Below are 27,233 nucleotides of genomic sequence, written 5' to 3'. Positions count from 1 at the left end.
TGAACGGTTTGTTGTAACATGGTGTCGCTAAAACTGGTGCTTGGCATAGTGCTTTCTTTAATTCCTCAAAGGCTTGTGTATGTTCCTGAGTCCAAGGGAGGGCAGGCGAAGTTGCTGCCTCCTGCGTCGTTAACTGGATGAGTGGTTTAGCTAGAAATGCATATTGAGGAATCCATTGTCTGCAGTACGAGGTGAGGCCTATAAAGGCCCGCACTTCCTTTTGTGTCTGGGGTCGTGGCATATTTACAATTAACTGAATGCGATCGGGAGTGAGCTGTCTCCCCACTTTGGACAGCAAGTGACCCAAGTACACAACTTGCTGAACACAGAATTGTAGCTTCGAAGGAGACACCTTGTGCCCCTTGTCGGCCAGGAAATGTAAAACTGTCAATGATGCTTGTTCACATTCGGGCTCACTTCGTGCGGTGATCAGTAGATCATCGACGTATTGCAGTAAAGCGGTGTTAACTGGCATTTGAACACAATCTAGTTGTCTTTTCAGTGCTTGACTATAAATGCTGGGGCTTTCTGTGAATCCTTGAGGTGCGCGGGAAAATTTGAAACTTCGTCCATTTAAACTGAATCCGAAGAGATATTGGCTCTCCGGATCAATAGGTACACTGAAGAAAGCGTTCTTGAGGTCAATTACAGTAAAGAACGTTGCTTCTGAATCAATAGCAGTCAATAGGGAAGAGATATCGGGGACCACAGGGTACTGTGGTACAATGCATTTGTTCAGCTCTCGAAGATTAATCACCAGTTGATATACTGGCGGTGCATTGGGGTCTGTACGTTTAAGAATTGGAATGATGGGTGAATTACAGATATTGGAGTCGGTCTCTACGACCACTCCCTGGGCAATAAGCTCTTCAATGATTTTCAGTAAAGCCACTACAGCATCGGGTGGTAACTTGTATTGTCTGATTCTGGGTAGAACAACTCCTGTCTTGAGTGTAACACGATATGGAGTGATATGCATACAACCTACGTCGGCTGGGCCTTTTGCCCATAGGTGATCTGGTACATTTTTCAATCTGACATCAAAATCTCGTAAAACATAATGACCCTTGAAATCTCGTAGAAAGAGTCTAACTCCCTCCGGGGAACAGCATATTATAGCTCCTAGAGCCTTCAGTGTTTTAATTCCTAACAGATTTTCTGGGCATGATTTCGTAAGTAACAAGTCTGTAACTCGTGATAATGGACCCACAGCCAATGGTACTGGTTCTGATACTTCATTTACAATAGGCTGTCCTGAAAAACCAAGGGAAACATTCTGTGAGCCTGAGAGGGGTGCCCCTGGGACTTCATTGTGACTGATGGTAGTGCGACTTGCCCCTGTGTCAATTAAAAACTTTCTGTCTTTTCCCAATACGTGACTATGTACATAAGGACCTTCTTGATCTACAGGAATTTCAATAAGAGGCAAACCACCTTCCCTCTCTAGGCTGTTTCATGTATATCGGGGATAATCTGGATATGCAGATTGGGCATACTGGTACATCTGTTGTGAGACTTGCTGAGTCGCGGCAGTGGGCTGTGGCTGTGGTACTGCTACTGTCTGTGCTGTGTGGGATGGAGCATGCATAGGCTGTGTATTCTGCATCGGCTGTACATTTTGTGAAGTCTGTTGCTGGATCTGATCTTGTCTAGGCGGATGCGGTCTTTCTTTAGTTTTACCTGTTGAGATGTTATGTTTCAGGACTGGGCATTCATGTACATAGTGACCTGGCTGTTTACAATAATTACATGTCCCTTTAACGGGAGCTGTATTGTGACTTGTCTGGGCCCCACCTTTTCTCTGACCGTCCGCTGGGACCGTCTGAGCTACCAACATTTTCATTTTCGTGTCCTTCATACGCTTCTGTTCCTGATCTTGTTCTTCCCTAATTCTGTTTTGATGATATTGTAACATTTGTAACATCTGGGATGGCGTATTTGCCTGCCAAGTACTTTCAACTTTATACACTCTATTTTTAACTAATGGTAGGGAATTCTCGACTAATTTTGATACGAAAAGGTGTGGATATGACTCGCTGCTTGGTTGTAGGCCACTATTTATAATGAAACATTTCTCGAATCTTGAATAGAAGTCACTAGTATCTTCATCTTGTTTCTGTTTACAGGACGAGATTGCGTCCCAATCTTCCTTTCTAGTTGTCAATAATCTTGGCAAAACCTGTACTATTAATCCGGGCAATGCTTTAGTCCTATCCCCAAGGCCTACCCCTGGGATTCGTTTGCTCTCTTCGTCTTCTATTTCTGCCCATGCTATCTTTGTCTCTCCCACCTCCCAATCCTTTTCCTTTAATTTCTCGTAAATGCCCGTGGGCAACAGTACTTTTAACATTTTCATAATATCATCATACGTGTAATCCCCCATCAGTAACATGTCTTTAAGTTCTCTGTGAAAACCTGCAGGGTCTTTATCATGACACGGAACTAGTTTCTTCATTTCTAACAGTTCTAACTTAGTCAGTGGTGTGTGAACATACACACGCTTCAAGACTTGATCCGCACCCATAACTGGGTGTACTTCTCGTAAGGGGTTCTGACTTTCAATGCCACTCAGGCATTGCATGTGATACGTTTTTCTTTCTGGAGGCGGGGCGGGAACATATTCAGAACTTATGAAGGTGTTACATTTACGTCGTTGTTCTAGAATTATTTGTATTAACTTGGTACTGAAACCTCTCCATCTATCCATGAGTAGTGCTTCTAATGTTTCGTGTAAGGGACCTGGATCGGAATGGTTGTTTCTGAACTTGATGAGGAGGTGCTGAATCATGTATACACCTGCTAATTTCTGCTCGTCTGGGGAAAGGTTCAAGAATGTCTGTGCTAACGTATCGTCATTATATATGTCTGGGTTTTCGGCCCATAACACGGCTGACCGGGCTAGTTCCTGTTCATCCATAGAATTGAGTACATGGTACCCCATTCGGTCTCGGAGCCTTTTATCAGTTTCCTGGAACTGATGTTCAGAAGAATTCGGGTTCGTTAACGCAGAGAGATAAACTCTCTTGTGTTCTAGACAGATGCCTTTCCTAGGGTAGTTTCCCTTGCCTACATACGCTATAGTATCTGTAGTCCTTACTGGTTCTGCAAGTTCTTCTTCCTCCTCAGAGGAAGCTTTGTCATTCCCTTTCTGGTGTGCTGTTATCACTGCCCTTCTAATTTTCTGGTACATACTGGCTATGCAAGCCCCCCTGTCATGTTTTCCTTCGGCTATATTTTGACCCCACTTTGTTAGTGCATCTAATTCACTTTGATCTGTCTCAGGCCTGTCTCGTTCTCTTATTAGACAATTTATGAAAAATCGTAATATCTGTGCTTGAATATCAACTTTCTGCTTATCCATGGCATCCTTGATACTGTCAGGGTCTTTCCCTGTCTGAACAAACTCATATACTCTATCTAGCCGTTCCTTCATTCCTACATAACATAGCAAGATATCAGTGGCAGATCTTAACCGTAGTGATGCTAATATCATTAGATCGTTATTTCCGGGTACTGGATCATATCTACAAACTGACATGTTTTCCTTTAATGCGTCAAGGCGTGAGTGGGGAGACTGGAACGCGAGAGGACTCTGCGTGTCCCTGAAATTAAATCTGCGTGTTAATGGCGGAGTCCGAAGACCCGCGGTCGCACCTCCTGAAGCGGATGCTTGGGCATTATCTCCTTGCGGAGTCTGGATCTGAACTTGACTTTGTCGTTTAGTAGGATCAGGTAGGACTTGTTTCAGTAGGTCAATCTTGGGTGTGGGAAGTGGCGGAGCTGGCGGAACAGGGGAGGTCTGTCGTGGTACTGGCGGAACATGATCTGGGGGCGTAGTGCCACCCCCGTCCCTGTCAGTGGGCAGGGCACGAACAGGCAGATTGGCGTAAGCTGGTGCTACATCCTCTAAATATGAATTTAAGAATATGTCTTTAGTAGTCTTATGCATTACTTTAGTTGGAACTAATGGTGGCGGTAAGTTTTTCGGTATTTCTGATAGGGCCTCAGGTGTACCTTCGGCCGCGAGATACATTCCGTTTACAAGATTGTTTCGGGCACGATCTATTTGTTCTGTTTTTACTCGGATCCCTTCAATAACTAATTCATTTTCTTGAGCCTTTTCTGATTCTTTAAGTCTGTCTTCTCTACGGAGTGCTTTCTCAGCACGCTTATGTGATTCCTTACGCCAGAATTCTATGGCGTCTTTCTGGGATTGTCTAGCTTTCTTTTTCCATAATGCTTCTTCTACCTTCATGATGCACTCGGCATCCCATGTTCCGGTAACAGGCCATCTGTGTCTTTCGTCTAGGTGCTTGGTGTAATCGGCCCATAAATCTAGATACAATATGGCATCTAAGCCATGCTTGTGGTACATAAAGTTACCTGGAGTGTCCCTAGGGGGAATAGGAATTTCTTCCTCCAGTATCCCTTTCCTAGTTCCTATCTGTTTTAACTTGTTGAAAAACGGCATTATGCTTACTTATTACTGAATGCTCGATCCTTACTACTTAATACTGGTTACAACTTAATTGATACAAGAAACACAATAATGCACATTAAACGGTCACATTCATACCACAACATTAATCACATGAAAACATTTGAGACATAGATGACTACCCCCCTATACTGGATGTACTGCTCAACAGTACAGATACACTGGTGTAACAGTGCAGAAATTCGGAATACTAGATATACTGCTAAACAGTACAGATACACTGCCTAAAAACAGTGCAGACCGGACTTGCGTACCCAAACCCGTCTAGATACGACCCAGCAATGGTACTCACCGGGAAGCACGGAAACAGAAGGCCTCGGAAAACTCGACTGGACTCGACTCGGTACTTCGGAAAACTTCGGAAAACCTCGGTAACCTTCGGAAAACTTCGGAAACCTGGTGGGCCTCTTGACACCTCGGACCTTGCTTCTTTCGGCTAGGCTCTGGTCGGGATCCTCCGCACTCCTCACCGCCTCGTCTGGGCACTGATCGCAGTCTTCGTCACCTCCTTGGGTCAGAGGGAGATGCAGGAAATCCTGCCGGTACGCGTAGGTTCCGTCTAACTGACGGCAGGGGACAGAGCTTGCAATGCGCCAACCGGCGCGTGAGGTGGGGGAGGGGTCCCTATTCGGGCGCCAAAATGACGTAAATAATTAATTTACTCTCTTAATTTCTATGCAGGTAAGTACTTAATCAATAACTCAGATCGGATGAAAAAAGACAGAGTCCGTGGTGTTAGAGTTTCTAAGGGTTTTATTCCTCATAAAGGAATGGTCAAGACCAGGATATCATGTTCTGACCACCACAGGGGTGTCAGAAGGGATAGAGCAAACTTTATTGACATTACATAGCTTATATACTTGTTTTATACCATAAGAAGTAATGTAAGAGGCGTAACAGCTGAGAGAAGACAAGATAACAGTATGCACGTGTTACTAGTACGTAATCAAGAGGCGTAAACTAGGCGTGAATCAGAGGTGTGTGCTAGAAACGTCACTGATAGGTGACGCAAGTGGGTGGCACCAAGGGGTGGTGCTAACAGAATTGTTGCAATGTCAGCAGAAATCGGAAGCTTGGATGCGCGCGCAGCTGCATGACGTGTGATTGACGGGGTGCAGGGGACTTGACATTTACACTGACGGAAAGAGACAGAAGTCTGGCATGTCAGATCAACTTGTACTTTTATCGTATCTGATATCTGATGTTTAGGAACCATACTATCTGGGCGGAAAGGTCTCTAGGGCAGAAGCTATTCTATGCTAACTGTGGATGCGTGTATAAGCGCCTAAGTGTCTACATGAGAAGCGTGGGGCACGGGCCTTCCATGGAAGCATGGTAACAGAGGCTATGAATTACTTGCATTGAGACAGGTCGGCCCTTTGGCTCTGCAGCTGGAGAGGATGTTTACTGGAGCTAGTAGGCAGGAATGCATTCTCGAGGAGCGGAACAGATAACTCGAAGGTTATAGTCAGTCTTGGCAGAAAGCAGGCTGAGCTGAGCGCGAGGGGCCGCGCTGAAAGTAAGTCAGAGTTCACGGGTACAGAGGTAGCCTGGGCAGAGGCTGTCAGAGTCAGGAAGCCGAAAGAGGCTCGATGGCAGAAATCAGGGCCTACTCTGTCAGAGCAGGAAAAACATGTAAAGTGTACTACAAAAAGACGGTGGCATAACATACTTAGGAACGGACTATATAATCCATTCAGGGTGGATCTGAAAGAGGACAGGTTAACGTTGGACGCAAATGTATTTGCATCTTCATAACTGGTACAGGAGGGAAGTTACATGCACTTCAAGCTGGTACATGGAGTCGGTGGGGTACGCGCTAGGGAACATAACATGACCAAAAAATTTATATTTCCTCACGAGCAGGACAACACAGCACAAACATTTCTTATTGTAATGTGTTTATAAACTATGACATCCTACTAACTGAGACATCAAGCAGTTAGCGTGAAAAGGTGTCGGAGCGCCTTACATGACCTCAACTTACATTACACATGTAAGCTATTAAAATAAATATTACACCTTTCAAAATTAATTGTGAGAGGTTGTATAGTTTACCGCCAAGCACACAAACCAGTAATACAGTACACAAGTCCTTTAAGTGAAAATGTATTCTGACACAATGCACACGCTTTCCAAATATTACATTCATTCGTGAGATGCCATTGTCGCAAGTATTCACTTATGCAACTAGTCCCGCATCAAATCTTTGTGCTGGGCACGCCAATGTTCTATGCACAGAAAATAATCGTCCCGTGGATTTCAGGACTGTAGACAAGGAGATTGTTTTGGGAAAATTAAGTGACATGCCCTGAATCACAGGATGTGATTAGCCGACGCTGAGACTCAAATACTGATCCTAGTAGACTAGTTCACTTAAATGTGGGCATTTTTCCATGGGGTAAAAGGCCAGCCAAAGCAGAGTGTAAGGTGGTGTTGGGGGCCTGAACGCCAAGGTGACGTGTCTAAATTGAATCAAACCACTAATATCATGTACCACTCATCCGTGATGGGGGGGGGGGAGCTTGTGGCGGAGGGGCCACCCTGGGTGTATGCACAGAGTGGAGGTTGGAGAACAGATAATCAATGTAAAAAAGAACATTAAGTACCTTGGGTGTTATTAGCTGAAGCAAGGGTCTGCCTTTGCTAACGGTAGGTGACGCTGTGACGCAGTATGCAGAGCAGAGCAGCACAAGCCTGAAGGAGAGCTGCTGGGGAGCGGCACAAGGTACAGGAGAAATGTTAGCCACAGGCCGCAAGGAGGAGCAAGGACAGCGCCCCATAAGGAAGGATGACTGTGTGTGCACACTCTCAGGGAAGACGATGACTGAGGCTGAAAATATACTGAGTGGGAAAAATCCAGATTTTATGCCCATGAAACTATCAATGTAGATCAGATTCTGCTTGATGCAATGTCCAATGAAGATTTGTACCTTTGGACTTAGACCCTTTTCTGGAAGTTAGAGTCCTTCAACGGGCAAGCCTGGAGGCATACTGTTTGCTGGTCAGCGTTGGACCTACTGAATTGAATTTGCTGCAGCAGAGAAGAATATAGTGGAAGCTGCAGAAAAGTCAGGCCCACCCATGATGCACCGTTGGCAGATCGGCTTGGCAGGTTAGGCCAGGTCTCCCCATGGTTCTACAGACTAAAATCATTGAAAGGGTGCCTAAGTCCCAGGTTTAAGGCTTCGGCAAGAGGTGTATACTCTGACACCAGCCAAGTATTCCAGGACCTCAGGTGCTGCACTTTGGAGGCAGGGCATGCTACAAAGAAGTCATCAGCAACATTCAGTACAGGCCCAGCTGACACTAGTCAGCTGGACTCTCGCAAGAAACTTGGCTTCTTGCATCTTTTTTGTCACTGTACAGACCCCTCAGGATATTATGGCATAGGTTACAAAATTTTGAGGCACTTTATTTTACTCATGATCATTCTTTTTCAACTTAAATCGATTGAAACTCCTTCCTCTGAATATTCCGCTTTCAAATAGGCATGTTTAAAGTATCTGGGAGTGTTTTTTTTGGTAATACCATCCTGGAGCATGGTTATCTTTCAGTTGCTAACTGCTTCATTTTGGTGTTGAATTAGTACTAATAAAGTGAAATAATTCCCAGACAACGTTACCTGGTGTAAAAATACAAAATGTTGAAGTAATACTATCACAATTTTTGGCACAATATGCCACGTAATTTTCCTTTTCAGACACATAATTTCATCATACTAAGCTAGGCAGCATACATTCCAGTGACCCTGAGCATTGGGTAAACTAAGCACAATAGTACAGGTAACTACCATCCTATTTCCGGTGAGATTTTACGTGCTTGGGGCAGTGTATACCTTGTCCAAGATCCATCTGCTGTAAGTCATCAAATATCACAATATTAGTCAATCAGGGCGGATACAGCACAGATGGGCATAGGAGAGGAGGATATGATGTATGGAGTGGATGAGCATGGTGCCTCCAGCATCCAAGCATCATGTCTTTCTGTCATCTTTCAACTCTATACAATGTGAACGTCATGATTTGTGTGAGAAATGGTTTTCAGAAGACAATGTTTTTGCTCATTGTTATGGATTATGTGTTAAGCAAATTTAACTGTTGTAAGTGATTGGAGAATTCACATGCTTCAAAGTATATGTACACTATAGAAGTGTAAAGAAGGAAGATTAACTCAAAGGGAGGTTATTATATGAGGTGGAGCGTTTTAATATGGAAATGATGTACATTTCTGAGGCTGAAGGACAGAAGGTAACATGGCACACAATTTAGATGACCTAGAATAGACACAGATCACTCTCACTCACACCTTGAGGATGGTTGTTTTTTTGTTGTTGTATTGCATCGAAACAGTTTTCATTTGCCAATCTCACTGAATTTTGTTTTTTTATTTATGTGCTAAATGCTGTAGTCTTTGGCATTTCAATGAGCTGTGATATAGGTACTCACATTACTGAATGTATTGCAGTTTAGTTTATGGAATTAGGAAGGGTGAAAGCCTGAATTGATATTAGTGGGACTCAAATACACTGCCTGTTGTTGACACTAAAATGAAAGCAGTGAGTACTTATATCCTTGAGCTATTTGGCCTTAAAGCACATGCATATAGGTTTGCCCTCATCTTCTAATCTCCGTCTTTGAGCCTTATGCTAGCACCCGATAGACAAAATAATACACAGTGCTATTTTAAGAGATCAGCACTTCAACATATCGATCCCTATTTTACCTGCTAGCCCTCACTCAAGAACATCTTTTAAGGGACACTCAGTCAGGGACAGTTCTGCCTTTTTCACTCATTTCTGAACCCATTGCAAAAATAAAGGGTCTGATTTAATGTTTGGTGGATGGATCAAATACAGGGCAACAGGGCGGTTGAGGACACTACTGTTAGAAATTGGGTCTCTAGATGGCAGAGGTATCCACTCTGTCTAAGTAGAGGCTACAATCCTAGTTAGGGTAAGTCAGATACACACCATAAATTAGCCTGTGCTCACCCTGTAATAGCTTGACACAGAGCAGGCTGGCTCAACCTAACAAGCAATGTATAAAGGACTTGTGCAACACTTGAAACTGTGAAACAGTGAAAACACAACACAAAAATATACCACACCTGAATAGAAAGATATAGCTTAATTTATTGAAAAAACCAAGACAAAACCAACAAAAATCAAATGAGTAGAATGGGAGTTGCGAATTTCTAAAGAATATCTGCAAAACCAGTGCTTAAAAGCATAAAGCCCCAATCCGGGCTATCTAGTCATGCTTGACCGGGCTGAACCCAAAGGTTCAGGCGATTGCAATGGAGCATGGATTGGATACAGGTACCATCCCTGTCCTGCTAAAAAAAAAAGTACCTTTCTTAGAGTCTGTGTCGTCGTAAAGATGTGAGGTAGAGGAAGGTGATGCGTCAGTTCTGATCCTCAGTGTTCCAAGGCGATGCGCCGTCGAGTTGCACACTCGAAGATGCATCATCGTTGAACAGCCCTGGATTTGGTGATGCTTAATCAAACTGTGCAGTTAAAGTCCTTCTTACTTCTGGGCAAGGAGGGCAGAATGCAGCAGGGCAGGCACAGCAGAGCAGGATTACAGCAAAGTCCAGAGAGTCCAGTAGAATGACTTTAAGTAGCTCAGCAGTCCTTCTTTAATATCCAAGGTCCAATACTTATACCAAGTTGTGCGTTTAAAGTGGAGGAGACTTCAAAGAAAGGCCTCTGAAGTGCACATAGACCCTGCCATTCCTGCTCTGAATCTAGACCCACTACGGGGGGTGTGCAGCTCCTTGTGTGGAGGTGAGGCACAGCCAATTCAGGTGAAAGTAATAGCTCCTCCCTCCCATCCAGCCCAGTATGGCCCATCAGGATGTGAATGGCCCATCAGTCACACCTAAGCTCTCTTTGTGTGTGGCTGTCTGGTGAGAATGCACAAAGCCCAACTGTCACCCACTCCATAGGTGTATGTAGTGAAAGTCAGATGGTACAGAATAGTTAAAGTAAGAAAATGGCAACTTTCCAAAAGGGACATTTTCAGACTTGCAACTCAAAATCCAACTTCACAATAACATGTGATTTTAAATCGTGAGTCCAGAGACACCAAACGTGAAAAGTCTATCTTTTTCCAATTGGAAATTAGCTAATGTTACCATATTTTAAGTAGAGATTACATGCATGTTAGCACTTAGGATATTAACCATTAAAGAAAATAATTATAATTTGCTATCAGAGTTAAGTCCCTTGTCCACAGCTCTAAGCTCGCATATCCATTTGGCTTCTAATTTGTCTAGACATATAATTTTTTATCCTCCCCTTTGGTCTGGTAATACTAGATCTATTCTAAGGACTTTGAAAGTATCTCTGCTTACATTCTTAAGACAATCGTGTGTAAACATTGGGTAGGGGACATAAAAATGTAGGTACTCCCTGCAGTGTTGGACCAATTGGACCGAAGTTGGCGTGTAGTACTACTACTGACTGATTTTTATTACAAACACAAATGATGACATACTCCAAAGCATATTTGACAATTGATGAAGTGCTTGATGGTATGTTTGACTGTAGTATCAGAGATAAACTCTCATGTTCTGTTTACCCCAGTTGGCATACTATACAATCACCACATAGCAAAAACCAGGAAGGCCGTTTTACCCGAGTTGTGGTGCTCTCCACCTGAGGCAATGAGTAGCTCGGGCAAACAATCTCTCTGATTGTCTTGCTCTGACTGCATGTAATTGACGGCTTGTCAGTTATCAGAGTACTTACACCTGGGACTTCCTTTTTTAGCACCCAATGCCTCTTCAGGATCATAAGGATCTCCTGATTGTATTTGGAGCTTCTGATGATAAAGGATAGGCGTTTTCCATCCTTACTACTGTTTTTGGGTGTAAGTGTACTGTTCCGATTGACCTTTCTAGCTTTCTCTGCTGCCTTCTGTAACTCTTGTTCCTCTTAACCCATCACTCTGAGCCGGGATATGGTCTGGCTAAAGTTTTGTTGAAATAGAAAATCCTTGCTGCAGTTTTTTCTTATCCTTATCATTTCCCCTTATGGGATGGATCCCTTATTACAGGGTGGATGTGCACTTTCTTGAGGTAATATTTTATGGTCTGCCCCCCTGTAATTCCTAAAAAGGGTACTGTGAAGCTTCTTGTCAGATACATACAATTCAACATATAGGAACTGCATATTTGCCTGTGAAGTGTCCATAGTGAGCTTAAGGTTGTATTAGTTTACTGTTCAAGTAATCAAAGTAAGAACTCATCTGTTTCTCTGTTACAGTCCATACAATGATGATGTCATCCATATAATGTCCCAATAGTTGATCTCATTGATCCACCAGCCCCTGAGGCCGAAGCACGAACATTCTTGAATCATCCCATGAACATGTTGGCATATGAAGGGGCACATTTGACCTCATAGCCTTCCCCTGCAGCTGTTGGAACCAATCTATGATGTATAGAAGAAACAAATTGGTGAGCATGAGACCTACCATTTTCAACATCATATTGTGATGTTCCATGTAGTTCACCTGGCAAGTCGATAAGAAGTTTCTTACAGCTAGACAGCCAAAATCCCTTTTGATGCAAGTATAAAGGCACTCTAAGTTCAAAGTGATCAGCCACATAGATTGATCCCAAACCAGATCCTCAAATTTGCTTAAAATGTCAATGGTGTCTTTTATAAATAAGAGTAGGTTGATAACCAAAGGTTTGAAAAAAGAATCTAAAAAAGGAAACAAGTGTTCTGTTAGGGAGCCTATTCCAGAGATGATGGGATGCCCTGAGGTGATTAGCCCTTGTTGTGAACTTTAAATATAAACATGGACATCTTGAATTCCCAATTTTCAAACAAATAAACTTGGAATCTGATAAAAGACCTGCTTCCTTCCATTGTGCCAGCTTGCTGTTAATTATTACCTTGGCAGAAGTATATGAGTTCTGTTGTAGTTTCTTATAGAAAATGCATCATTCAGTTGCCTATAAAACCTCCTGTTCATAGTCCACATGATTCATCACAACTACACTTCACCCATTATCTGCCTCATGAATAATACATGAGGTGTCATATCTTAGGCTAGATAGAGCAGCTCTCTTACTTTGTGAGATTTTCATTAGGATATGTATATGGCAATGTAGTAAGTTTGGTCTTTAGTGTGTGTAGGTCCTCAGTGACATGTTTTGTAAATGCATCAATACTGCTACGGTGTGCACCCTTTGGAGTGAATTTAGTACATGGTTTCAGTCCACTGTCACATGTGAGATCTTGTACATCAAGGTCATTCGCCAGTTCTTCCAAGGTCTTCTCTCTACCAGGGTCTAAATATAAAGGCGTAGAGATGTCCTTCAATTGGAAGACAGTTAAATAAGATAATAGGACTCTACACCTGTGGTGGCTCCTCCGCTAAGACCTAGGACCGTCGCCCCACTGCTTTTTTGCAGTGACACACAAGGAAAACAAGGAAAACAAAATTATAATAACTTGCGTTGTTATTATTCTATTTTCTCCTACTTCTACCTGCTTTGCGTTAGGAGGAGAGGGCAGGGGAGGAATGTAGCACCCTCCTAAAGTGCACAGTGACTGCTTGGCCGGCCCTTTCGGGCAGCCCAAAACAGTCCTGCGCACTTCGCATGTTCTCCATGCAGGCTGCAACACATGGAGAAAATGCCCAGGCCCTCAGTCAGCGTCTGAGAACTGAAACACAGTGCTCAGACCAATCACAATGCTGCTATGGCAGTGTTGTGATGGGGGGACTGGTCGCCTGAGTGTGCTTCCATCTAGGCCATAGGATGGAGGACTAAAGAGGAGAGGAAGCGGTAAGAAGGTACGTTTTATTTTATTTTCTTTATTTCTGCTCCCCCCACATCCTCCCCCCTCAAGCCCCGGCTCCCTACCTTCCCGTCCTCCCCAGTGCCGTCCACTGCTGGTCAACATTCAGGTGGTTAGTGTTTAAAGTCATACATATGGAAATGGAATTTCAACGTGACATTTCACACAAATTTAAACAAGTCAATATGTACATTAGGAAAGACACCACTGCCAAAATAACAGTCTGCCCACCAAATGTATATCCAGGTGGATGTAAAGTTTGGCTTAGTTTGTAACTTCTCTGTCACCACCGTAACCAAACCTCTCTGTTGGCCAGATAGAGTAAAGGCCATCATGGAAATGGTGGTATGTCCGCCCAGCCACACATGATGTGCAGACATATTGCCATTTTATTACTGTCCGTCACTGCTGGGCAAAGAGTGACAGCAAGTAAAGGTTGTCCACCATAGGAAATGACTCCCTTGATGAGGAGAGCATTACCTTTTTATTTTTAAAAAGAAAATCCCTTTTTGAGATTTTTTTTAGAATTATAGAAAAAAACTGATGCAGGGCTACTTCATGCTGATGCAGGTTGCACCAGACAGCAGTATGCGTTGGCAGGAACCAATATGACGACGGTTTCTGCCATTTAAGTTTATATGAACACCTTCTTGTCCCTGCCACCATGGGGACAGAGTAGTTTACTCTGTACCAATGATGGAACAACGTTCCATCCTTCAAAATATAGATCAAGCCCTAAGGCAGAACTTCAGACTGGGGCGAACTTGGTTTCCACATACAACCCACGCTCCAATGGAGCTGGCCTTAAATTGTGCTTATCTCCCGACCAGGTGCAACCAATTGACCGTGGTGACATTTAAATCTATTTTGGCATTATTTTTATACAACACTTTAAAAATTCATATCTCTTGTTCCCCTTATTGGATTAATGTTGTTTTTGTGTTATTTTGTTTCTAAAATTAGTCTCAATTTTAATAAATTGGAGTATGTGGTGTATTCCTTTTCTTTTTTTATCTGTTTTGCTACTTCTAAAAGCCTGTCTCCTCTGTGCTATGTGGCAGGGGTTGAGCTCAGTATTAAATTATTGAAACCTTTACTGGATTTACAAGAATTATGACATTATTACTTGTGGTTGACTACCATTTATCCCAATGAATAATCCACTTTCTCACACTGGTGTTCAGTAGTTGGATCCACAACTTGTGTTTAACAGTACCACTCAGCTATGAAGTTGGAAGTAAAAAATCTCAAAATTAACTTGAAAGCAAAAATTGATCTTTCATCTTAGTTGGTATCAGGTCTTTGATTGGGTCACTTTTGATTTTTCCTAATTAAATTTGATTCTAATTTTGCTATTTTTTCAAGGTCGAAGAGAGCATGGAGTTGTATCTGGCTACCCTGACCTCACAGTGGTGGAAAAAAGACCCAGGCAGAGAGAGGAAGTTGAAACTGGGCCACAGTACTAGTCAGGGGTGGGCGTATCACACATAATTCCATGTAAATTAATCACGTGGAATTACCCATAAATTCCATGAGATTACATGGACTCACACTAGAAGGGTAATTCTGCATTTAGTGTAATTTTCCTAACACAAAAATGCTCCTTTGCATCCAAAATGGATGTGAAGATGCATTTTGCACTAAGAGATAGAGTTAAATGCAAGAGAAGATGAATAGTGAGGGCAAGCAGCCACTCCCATTCAATAAATGTGCTCTACGAGTAGTTTTTTTCCCTCCAGGTTATTCCCACGTACACCAACAAGCATAATTGCATTCTTATTGGTGATTCCGCTTCACAGAGCAATGCAGAATTATTCAGGTTACTCCGGAGTTAATTGAAATTCTTCCCTGGCCGAGTGCCAGGGAGGCGGCCAATGAAAGGGCCCTCAAGGGCTTCCAGCACGATCCCCTCTGAGGATGAGGCAATCAATCCAAGAGGTTGGGGGGCAAGAGGCCACCTGTATCTTTTGCTTTGTCAAGGTCCAAGTACTCACTTCCTGGGTTTGTACTGCCTGATTCTTCTTGTCAATGTGTAAGGACGTCACCCCTTTCCTTTTGTTTATATCTGTGGAGTTTGTCCTCCTTGAAGATTTTAGAATATTGTTCTATATTTATGTACGTTATTTCTTCATGCTGACGTAACTTTTCAAAAAGACACATAATATTACCCACAAATGACAGTGTGCAACACATTATGTTTTCCTTCTATCTAGACTGAATATTCTGCTTTTTGCAGCTGTTTTTCGAAGTATTGTGTAACCATTTGAGGACGGAGATGTTTCAATTACCAGAAGAGGTAGTTTTGGGTTTCCTATTATCTATCTTGAATAAATCCTTTAAAAAAAATATCACAAATTTACTAACTTATATCCATAGTAATATAATAAAGAGAGAGCCCAAACCTTTGAGGCAGGTAATCTCAGGTACCACAGCACCAATCAAAACACTCAGTACAGCGGTGGAAAGGGCAGTTGCAGCAGAAGGACATAGGCTATGCAGATGCCCACGATATACATTTAAAAGGTAAAAGAACCGTGCCAGCAATGTAGTCCCTTGTGGACGTGTCTGCGTTGTGCTGTGGGCGTGTGCTCAGGGCGTGACAAATGCTGGGGGCGTGTGGTACGTTCCGCCCGTCATGCCATGTCTCATATTGTGTGCTAATTCCACCCTGCTCCCTTTAAATGCCCCTGCACCCCATAATCATAACCCACCCTTACTCCTTAAAATACCCCAACACCCTTAAACACTAACCCATCTTAACCCTTATAAATATACCCTGTACCCCAAAACCCAAACCTATCCCTAAACCCTAAAAATACCCCTGTACCCTAAAACCCAAACCTAGCCCTGAACCCTATAAATACCCCTGTACCTCAAACCCCAAACCTACCCCTGAACCCTAAAAATACCCCTGTACCCCAAAACCCAAACCTAGCCCTGAACCCTAAAAATACCACTGTACCCCAAAACCCAAGCCTACCCCTGAACCCTAAAATACCCCTATACCCCAAAACCCAAACCTAGCCATGAACCCTTAAAATACCCATGTACCCCAAAACCCAAACCTACCCCTGAACCCTAAAAATACCTCTGTACCCCAAAACCCAAACCTAGCCCTGAACCCTAAAAATAACCCTGTACCCCAAAACCCAAACCTACCCCTGAACCCTAAAATACCCCTATACCCCAAAACCCAAACGTAGCCCTGAACCCTATAAATACCCCTGTACCCCAAAACCCATACCTATCCCTAAACCCTAAAACTATCCCTGTACCCCATAACCCAAAACTATATCTGAACCCTTAAAATACCCAAACACTCCAAAATCTATACCTCAGTACCCCAAAACATATACCCCTATACCGATACTTACCTTATCCAAACATAAAAAAAACATGCTTTTACCATTCATGCATTTACTACGAATTTCGTTGTAAATGTACGCATTGTAAAAGCATATAAAATGTAATGCCATGCGTTATAATGGCATTGCGGAGTCATGGCACTTTCGTAATGAAAGTATGCGGAGTGATGGTATGCGGAAAAAAAGTTGCGGAATAATGGCTGTTTACCCCCCGGTAAGTACATTGCTGGCACGGGGGCCCGCATCTCCAGCAACATACTCATATTTTTTCACCACCCATTTGAAAAATGCACAGGTCTCTCTCATTGATGGTCAGCACTGACCTACACTTTTAGACACACCTCCCGCCACAAGTTCTAGAATTGAGACTTTAGAGCTGGGGAGCAACGTTCGAAACTCGGCATCAGCTCAACATCCTGTGATTCCAGGCAAATCGCATTGTCTCCCCGTGCCTACAACAAATGAATGTGTTCTTCTGTAATGTAAATTGTGCTCATGCCATGTTGTCGAGTTTGCGCTATATAATATTGCAAGGAAAAATAAAGTAGTGAAACTCGAGGTACACACTACTGAACGCGCACTCAAGTGCATCAGCAGTGCACTGTGAATCGGAGCGTGTCACAGATAAGAAATATTATCAAAACGAAATCCTACATAACAATATACTACTGGCCTGCAGCAATTCATACCAGGACAACGTCAGGACGGGCTGCTAGTAATCATTCTAAAGCACGAATGATCAATCACTGCTATATATCTAGACCCACTTATCTGGTCTTACCAAAAATATTCACCTTTATTGCAAGCTTAAAGTTGCTAGCACTTTCATTGCACTCTTTTCTTCCCACCCGTTGTTTTAACAAATAATCAAGCCGCAGTGCTCAGTAAGACAATATTTTTTAACCTAAGTCCTGTGGCACTAACATGTCACACTCACTTTCATCATGGTTAATGCACTATCAGAGAACAATTTATTAATCACAGAGAATACTTTCCTTAGTGCATCTATGGAACTATATTCACTTCATCATCTGGTGAAGGCCACAGAACTTCAATTTTACTAGAACCTTATGATTGATGATATCCATCATATCTTTGCAGCCTTGAGAAAGCCCTGGGCCTATGCAAACAGGGGGCAAAAAACATGTCGGTTGCCCATAAAACCAGCACCCTATTGTCAAATACTATGAATATGATGAAAATCTGTACTTCAGAACAATAAAAAGCAACACGACCAAAGAAAAAAGATTCAATGTGCCTCTTTGAAAAGTTACGCAAGAGAACACCTGTGCCAAAATGGATTTTCTGTTGGCCATCCAGGGCTGGAAGTGAAGCAGGCTTTGTCAGTATAAGGCATTCTAAACTGGCCATCTGCTACTTGAGGCTTAGTGACAATTAATCAGTAAAGGAGCTGCAAGCTAAACTGGCAGTCACACCACTGGAGAAAAACTTGCACTGGAAGAAAAGAGAATAGCCTTTGAGGAGAGCGAGGTCAGCTTATAACTATTGAGTCAGAAGATAATAAAGGCAGCAAGCAATAGTGAAGTGACTAAAGAGGGGCCACTCACTCCTTGCTTACCCAAGGGTATTGTGCCTAGCTTTGTAGTGTGGGACAACATTGACATATGGTTTTCCTCCAATGAAAAAGCATTGAGAAAGCCCAGGGTAGGTCAGCAGGACTTTGGGGCCTTATTGTGGAAGTTTATGCCAACACCAGGGAGGGTTAGAATCTAAATGAAGGGTAGCTGACTCTTACATTCACATGAAGGAGCCCCTTGTGCAGAGGTTTTGTCTCACACTTGAACAGTACTGGTAAAAGTTCTGACACAGACACAAAGATACACAACTAATCAGGGTTGACTTAGTAGATGCCCCAATATAAGGTCTTGAGGGATCTGACACTTAATACTTATATAGGGCTATTTAATCGAAAGTCTGACATTAAAACGCATACATTTACAATGAATGCCTTTACAACGCCGTTTTTATATAACAACATTCTTTACAACACACTACATTACATCGCATGACACTACATCGCGTTTTTAGAAACTACCTTCACAACGCATTCCATTACATCGCATTATACCTTTACTACGCATACCATTACAGCGCATACCATGCCCCTAAACTGTGGAACTCCCTTCCATTGGAAATACAGTCTTGCACTGACCTCCTGCAATTCAGGAATTCTCTTACGACCCGGCTATTCCTGCAAGCATACAATTAGGTAATTCTTTGATAGCATTCTGAGCCTGACAGCGCCATGAAGCCACCCGGTGTATGTGCGCTTTATAAATTATTATTAACATTAACATTAACATTACATTGCATTTAAGGTAAGTATTGGATAGTATAGGGGTACAAATTACTATTCTAACTCCAGGGAGTGCAACAGTAGGGTAAGTGTTGGATAGTGTAGGGGTAAAAATTACTATTCTTACTCCATGGGGTGCAACAGTAAGGTAAGTCTTGGATAGTGTAGGGGTAAAAATTACTATTTAAACTCCAAAGGGTGCAACAGTAGGGTAAGTTTTGGATAGTGTTGGGGTGATATGCGTTGTAATGGTATGCGTTGTAATGCCTGCTTTGTGGTGGCATGCGATGTAGTGTCAAGCAATGTAGTGTCATGCGTTGTAATACCTGCGTTGTAGTGACATGCGTTGTAAAGAATGTTGCGATGTAATGACTGTATTGTAAGTGTAGTGCGATGTAATGGTTGCAGCAGGATTACATCTCGGGTGATTGTCATTCAGAGTCACACCAGAATGCAGTGCATTCCAAGTTCTCTGACCCCAGGCAGCTTGATAAGGCTGGTGACGTGTGTTAGGATATCTAAAGAGTGCCAGATATTGTCCAAAGAAAGGTGGTTCAGCTCTCTCCCCTAAGGAGAAAGAAGGGAGCAACAAGTCTACCCGAATTCAGGGGTCCTGTGCGTTTTCCGAACTCAATTGGGGAGGGCTCATGTGGAAGAAAACTTTTGACTGCATGAAAGCTGGAGTGTGACTGGACTATCACAATCCAGGATATTAAAAGGGAGACTCATTCTATTCCAAGACTCCTGCCACAGGTGGGAAGTACCAAAGGATTGAAGTGTAGGAATTATGCTAAAGGTTTGCATGGGGAAAGTAGGGGTTGGACTGAAGCCAGCTTAGTCAACGTGGGTGTGGTGATTTCAAAGCGCTGGCTGTCTTACTTCCAAGCATGGAGAAATGCAGGTAATCTGGAGCCTAAAGGGTAAGAAAAGCTTACCCTGAGAGACCTGTTGTAACTCTCTGAGTTCCATGGGGCAGGAGGAATCATCAGGGAGTATTTCTACCAAGTGCCGAGAGAGTGCACACAATTCTTGAAAACCGTAGGCACCAGGCTGAGGTCAAGAAGCAGGGGGATACCAGTGGAACCCACAAGATCTACTATGAAAACAATGTTTATACAGTGAGGCTATGGACCTGGAGTGTGGAGCAACCATGAGATTGGGGATCCCTCAGCGTACAGGGCATTCCTCCTAAACTTCGTCCATGAAATCCCCTTTTCTGAGAATTTGGGGCAGGACTAAACATGGGAGAGGTTGGTTAACCACTTCTAATTGCCAGAGATGTCTGGGAAGGTGCAGTAGTTCTGTCAATCCTGTAGTACCTGTCAAGCCAGTGTCAAGTTAGAAGAGTAACTCAAGGCCCTGATCTCACTAGCTGTAGTGAGGATACATTTTGAGAGGGAATAGGTTGACATTGTTGGCGCCTAAACCCTAAAACTGCTAGAGAGAACAGGTTCATATATGTGGTTGGTGGACCATACCACTAAGTGACCTGAAGCCATTCCTATGAGGACAGTAACTGCACCCATGGTGGGCATGGTCCTGCTAGGTATATTTACCTCATTAGGCTTCCCCAAAGAGGTAATCTCAGATAGGGGACAAACGTCATGTCTGAGTATTTGAAGGCTTTGTGGGATTGTGGGATGAGTGTGAGATGACTTATAGGTTTGTGGAGAGATTTATGAAGACCTTAAAATGTATTATAATAGGGTTGCTTGAGAACCTCACTAATACGTAGAATATCCTAATACCATCCCTGTTTTGCCTATAGGGAGATACCACAAAAGCGAGTGGGCTTTACCCATATAACATTTGTATGAGCGCCATGTCTGAGGTCCCTTATGCCAAGAAGGATGGGAAACACATCTCTAGAAACTCAATAGGACATAATGGACTATGTGCTGTACCTCCCTTTCTGCATGGCTGAATACATGGAAATGGATAACAGAAACTTGTAGGCCAGCAAGAAGCTTTATATGTCCAGATATGAACAAAACAATATTTGCATTATATCAGCCAGGTCAGAAAGTGTGGGGTTTGGATCCTGTACCTTCCACAGCTTTCCAGGACAAATGAACATGGTACTGGAGAAAATGGGGGAGGTCACCTACCTAGTGGACCTTGGTTCCCCAATCACTCCCACAAGATGATCCATGTCATCCATCTGAAGCTACACTTTGACGGGGCAGAAATGGCCATGTTCATTGCCACTGATGGAGGATAGAGAGAGAAAAGTGTGAGCTCTCCAAGACCTCCTATCCCACAATGCCAAGGATGATTCAGTAGTGGGAGTAGTGCTCTCTCCTGCACAGAGCAGCAGCAGAGAGACTGTCACCAGTTAATGTGGCAGTTTTCTGCACTGTTGCCACTGAGACATTTTCTGACTTAGTCATGTGTTTTTAAGAGATTGACCCTGGTTACAGATTACCTGTCAAACACAAAATATACAGGTTGTCAGACAAGGTAAGGGTCAGCAAAATGTTGTCCCTGAGAGTGATTAAGCGTTCTTACATTCCCGGGCCATCCCAGTAGTGCTGGTGCATAAGGCCAACATAAAAGGAGGGACACCAGATCTTAGGCTCTGCATGGACTACAGAGGACTGAATGTCAACACCAAGACTAATGGATAAATCATTCTTATAGTGTATGAGCTGGTTTGGAGTTGCCAAGTATTTCTCCACATTTGATCTTACATCTGGGTACTACTGAGTGCCCTGACTAAGGGAGCAAAGGAGAGATCAGCACTCTCCACTGTTAAGGGCCACTTCCAATTTAAAGTGATGTTATTTGGATTGAGGAATGCTCCTGCCACTTTATAGAAGCTGGTAAATAGGTTGCTGTCTAGTTTGTAGACCTTTAGTGCAGCATATCGAGATGATATAGTTACATTTAGCTCCACCTGACAGAAACATTTGAAACACAGCAGGGAAGTGCTTCTGGTCCTGCAACAGGCAGGAATGATATTCAAGCCAATCATGTGCCAGATAGGGCAGAGTAGTGTACCTAGGTTACCAATTGATGGAAAATGTTTGCAGCCTCTACAACCAAAGATGCAAATAATCATGGTGTGGGAACCTTCCAAACTCAGACTCAGGTGAGGGCTTTCCTTTTATTTACAGAAGGTTTGTCAAGTGGTATGGCTCATTTAGCTACCCTGTCAGAGGTGACCTCAGAGAAGACCCCAAGGAAGGTCGCATGGACTGAGGAGTGCCAGAAGGTCTTTGGTACACTGAAGAAGGTGCTCTGACCAGCACCTGTACTCAAAGCACCTAATTGCAAAAAGAGTTGTGGCCCAAACAGATGTTCAAAACATGTATTTGGGGAAATGTTGCCACAGCTGAATAATGAGGATCAGGATCAACCTGTTGCCTTCCACAAAAGGAAACTATTTAGCAGAGATTAGAATTTGAGTGGCATAGAGAGGAAGCACTTACTGTGGTTTGGTCACTGAAGAATCGGAGACCCTACCAGTTTAGGACTCACAACCCGGTTCAAACTGGCCACAGGTCTCTCAGATGGCTGATGCAGCCGAGAAGTTGAAACCCCAAAGCATTGAGGCGCTTAGTTTCCCTACAGAATATATTGATTTGGCAGTGGAGCAACGACCAGCAACTGACCATGCCAATAGAGATGACCCTACCAGGTTTATCCACTTATATGATGAGAACTGCCAAGAGAATATCTGAGCTACTCCTCATCTTTCATCGCTTCTTGCACGTTCACACCATTTTTGTTTCCACTGATGCTGCTGGTTTTGTGACTCTGTGTATTGGGACTCTTCTAGAGGCCCACTGCATGTGCTCTGACCCCTAAAACATATTGAAGTTGGATATTATGAGATATGTCAGTCTTAGGATATTCTTAACCCAATCTGTTTGCCTTCACCCCTCCTATTTGTTGGCCTCTGTGTATTTTGCCACTGCTAACCAGTGCTAAAGTACTTGTCCTTCCCCCTTTAAACACGGTAGGCTTGGCTTACAACCAATTGGCATATTTTATGTACTTGTAAGTCCCTATTAAATTGGTGCTATATGTGCTCCGGGCCTGTAAATTAAATGCCTCTAGTGGCCCTGCAGCACTTATTGTGTAACCCACTTAGGAAAGCCCTTTAAACGTGTGTCAGGCTTGCTATTGCACCCTGTGTGTCAAGTTTTATACTGCCATTTGACCTGGGCAAACCAAACCTTTTGCAAAGCCTAAACCTTTGGTTTATATATACATTGGGCACCCCTAGGGTAGGCTTTGAACAGCCCAGAAGGCTGGGTGAAGTGTATTTAAAAATGTGGATGTGCACCTTAAGTTTTGCATTTCCTGGTAGTGAAAACATCTTAAATTCTTTTACACTACAGCAAGTCCCACATCTCCCATTGGGTTATCTTATAACATGTAATACGTGATAACTTTTAATTGGGAACAGGTGAACCCAAGACCACCAGAGTGACTCCAAGGGCAAGATGGCTGGTACCCTGGTCAGGGACGGAGGCTCTAACCACCTTGAACTAAGCACCTGAACTCTGTCTACTGTGAGTCCTACCACTAGGTGGTGCCAATCCAGACTATTGAACGTGGAAGAGGGTCTGAATGTGATCTGCCAACTCAACTCTGGAGCCTGCAGAACCAAAGAATCACTGCTCTGGAACTCTGCATCGGAGCTGCTGTGCTGTGTATCTCCTCACCAAACCTGCTGTGCCACACAGGAGTTGAGCACAGGATAATTTAGGGTTTGACTGAATATCGTTCCCATTCACCTGAGTGAGAATAAAGAATCAATCACAGTGCTGTTTTATTAAATGGGATGCATGACCTTGATTACATTAGTGAAAAACAGGAAACCCCTTGTTCTGTAAAGCTCAATGCATGCTAAAATTCCTAAAAAAAAACGACATAGAGCAATTACTTTGTTCTTTTTCTAGCAATGAGAACAAAGCATATTTTCGCCATTAAAGGAGTAACAACAAGAGTACTCCCCTCACACAATACACAGATGGATTAGTGAATAGAAGCTTCTATAGTCATAGCTGAAATGATACTCATTAATCGCCACTTTCCTTCAATAAATTGGCACCAAGGGCCATATGTATCAAGCCTTTTTCGATTCGCAAAGGCCGGAATTTGCATTTTTTGATATGTATTAAAAAATCGCATCCTAAGGAATCGCATACATTTGCGATTCCTTAAATGCTATGTATGAAGCATTTTTCTATACCGAATTAAGCTTAAGAAATCGCAATTTACCACCAACTTTCAATTGGTGGTAATTTGAGATTTCTTGTAAAAATGCACAAATTGGCATTTTTGAATGTGGCATGTGACACACATACATGCCCATAGGGCATGCATGTGCGCTATATGCACACACATGCTGATTTCAGGGGTGCAGCAGGGTGTCCTTGAGACACCCCTGCACCCTTGAAATCAATCTCATTTTGCGATTAGCAAATTGCGAATCGCAAAATGAAATGCATTTCACAATCATTCTTATGGGCCTCCTGGCCCATAGGAATGAATGGGAAAATATTCCTTATTTAAGAATTCAAAACTTGCGAATTCGCAAATAAGGAAGATTAAGGAATTGCAAAAAAAATTGGATTTTTTACATACATACCTTTTTGCGATTTCTAAATAGCGATTCCTTAAAAATCGCTATTTAGAAATCGCAAAACGGAACTATGATACATATGGCCCTAAATCTCTAGCCTATTTGCAAGTGAAATGACACCCTGTACACATAGACAAAAATTGTGGTACGCAATGCAATCCACATATATAAATGAAGTGGCATTGTGTCTCTGTCCCATACCTGACATGGAAATCACTCCAGGTGTTATCAAAGCACACCTGGAGTGCACAGTGCGCACACTAGAGGTTATGATCTTTGAGCTTCAGAAGACAGTTCATCGTCTCAAAGAGCGAGCTGAGGATGCGGTGAGGCAGAGGGGCACCCCCACTGAATGTCTATTAGATTGTAGGGGTCCGGGAAGGAACATCCCCAACTCAGTTGGTGCTGACCTGGCTGAAATCCTGTATTCCGAAAAACAAGATGTCTCTATGTTCCGCCCTTGCGACCCATCATTGCACACATCTTTTTTTAATGCTATGTAATCCTCCAGGTCTCTTGGAATCAGGACGTAACTCCACTAAGGTCATGATGATCTTCTCAGATTATTGGCATAATGTTTAACAGCAAAGGCGCACATTCCTGGAAGTCAAACCGAAACTGCAAGTGCCACAAATTAAAAGGGGGGGCCCTTGGCCTCCCGCCCGCATGGCGGTGCGGCGATCCCCTCTCCCCTTGCCTCCCGTGGTGTGGGGGCGTGATCTCCCGGTGCCCAATGGTTACGCGGGAGGTGTGCACCACACCACCAGTCGGCTGACGCCCAATCCCTGACCTGGGAGGCGTGGTGCAGTCTTCCGTGTCAAGGGGGCGGGTGTCGTGTAGTGAGGGGAGGGGGCGGCCCGCCATCTCCCCACGTCCCGGGGAATAAAGGAGGGGGGAGCGCTCAGTTGGCCCTTCTTGTCGCCTGACGCTCCCCACACTGGTGGTGCCCCGCGCTCGGGCCTCCTAATTTTCTGTTTTCTCTTTCAGATCAAGGATTGCTGGCGGGAGTGTGTGGTAGCGCGACGTTGAAAGCAGACGGATGGAGAGTTGACCGTAAAGATCGAGGACGGTGGATATGTAGAGTGCAGGACACACAAGTCATCAACAGTAAGAGGAAGCGGGGGGCTTGCATTTCATCGCTTCGTGTGGCCGCCGGGTGGGTCTACGTTAGAGTTTGGCCACCCCTAACATTTGGAATAGGCGGTGTTGCGGTCGCTGTGGCGTGGTGCTCATAGCCCCCTGCACATCCTCCATTTTGTGAACGTACAGGGCGCACTGGTTGCGAATCTAAGCAGTAAGCGAATTGCTCAATAGTCAAAATGCCGGGAGCCAAGGGCGCTAAGGGGTCAAAGATGGAGTTGATGTTTCAGGCCAAGATGCGTAAGATGAATGCCATGGATAAAAGATTGAATAAGGTTGACGGCCTAGAATCTCGTATGATGAAAAGGATGGATGATATTGCAGGCCCGCGCGGTTGGCCCAAGCGGCAGATTGACGCGCCTTTACTGGAGGGGGATTCCGATTCCTCGCCGAAAATGGGCATGGCCAAATGGCAAAGGCGCAATGCTTCCACTCGTGCACCGGTGGCGGTGCCCACTACCCCGGAGCCAGTACTCCCGGCTCCCTTGGCACCGGCTCCTGCCTTGCCAGGAGGGGACACTCCTGTCGGGCTGGCGCCGCCTGCCCCAGTTGGCCCACCTCCATTGCCTCCCGTGCTAGCACCCATGGCGCCGTCACCGCCGGTGGTGCCGGCAGCAGTACCGGATTGCGACACTCAGATCCCTCCTGAGTTAACGGCGCAGATAGCGGCTATACTTCCTTGGCTGCTGAAGGGGGGTATGATGTCCTCAACACTAGACCATGCCGCGGAGGCGGCCAAGATGGTGGAGAAGATTAGGGCGGGAACAGTTACGAGTGCGGCTGCGGCCTCTGTTTCTCCTTCTTCTGCAGGTTCGGATGCCGCTCGGCCGAATGGAAGCGACGCGGGACCAGCCCCGGTGTCCGGTAACGGTAAGGAGGTAGCCCTGCCTCTTTTAGGAGACGGGACGATTCCGTCTCAGAGCGAAGATTTAGGGCAACATGTTTCTCGGGCGGTGAAAGAGATGATTTGGGCGGGAAAGTACATATATATTTTCTCTTTGCTATTAGACAATAGGGAAATGGAAATTGCCAAAATGCTAAAGGAATGGATGCATCCTAGTGAATGGAGAGTAGAGTGTGCGAAGTTTAGGGTGGAGGAAACTCTGCGCAATTGGATCAGGGCCTTCCCCATCCTTACAGCTATCACTGTTGAACGCCCTCCAAACGTGCATGCGGCAATGGCTTGCTATTAGAGCAGGATCGTAGGTTGGAGTAAGCAGTATACCGGGGAAGCATGGAAAGAATATGATGTTAATTTCAGGAAGGCGAAGGAGTTTCACTTGTCGTTGTCATTGGACAAGTTGGACTCACTGTCATGGCATAAACAGTTCGCAGGGAGCACGGCCCCTGCCCAGCCCAGGACCGTAGCCAGCGTGTTCCCTGCAAAAACCCAGCAGCCCTTTTGTGGGGCGCCGGGGAATGAGTCCCCCTGGAAGAGTAGGGGAGGCGGCGGGGAAAGAAACGGTATGTGTTGGGACTTTAACAAGCGTTCCTGTACA

This window comes from Lissotriton vulgaris, chromosome 3_1, assembly GCF_964263255.1.
Source record: "Lissotriton vulgaris chromosome 3_1, aLisVul1.2, whole genome shotgun sequence".
In the NCBI taxonomy this organism is placed as follows: Eukaryota; Metazoa; Chordata; class Amphibia; order Caudata; family Salamandridae; genus Lissotriton; species Lissotriton vulgaris.
The sequence above is the reverse complement of the archived record's forward strand: the minus strand, read 5'-3'. Positions refer to the sequence as shown.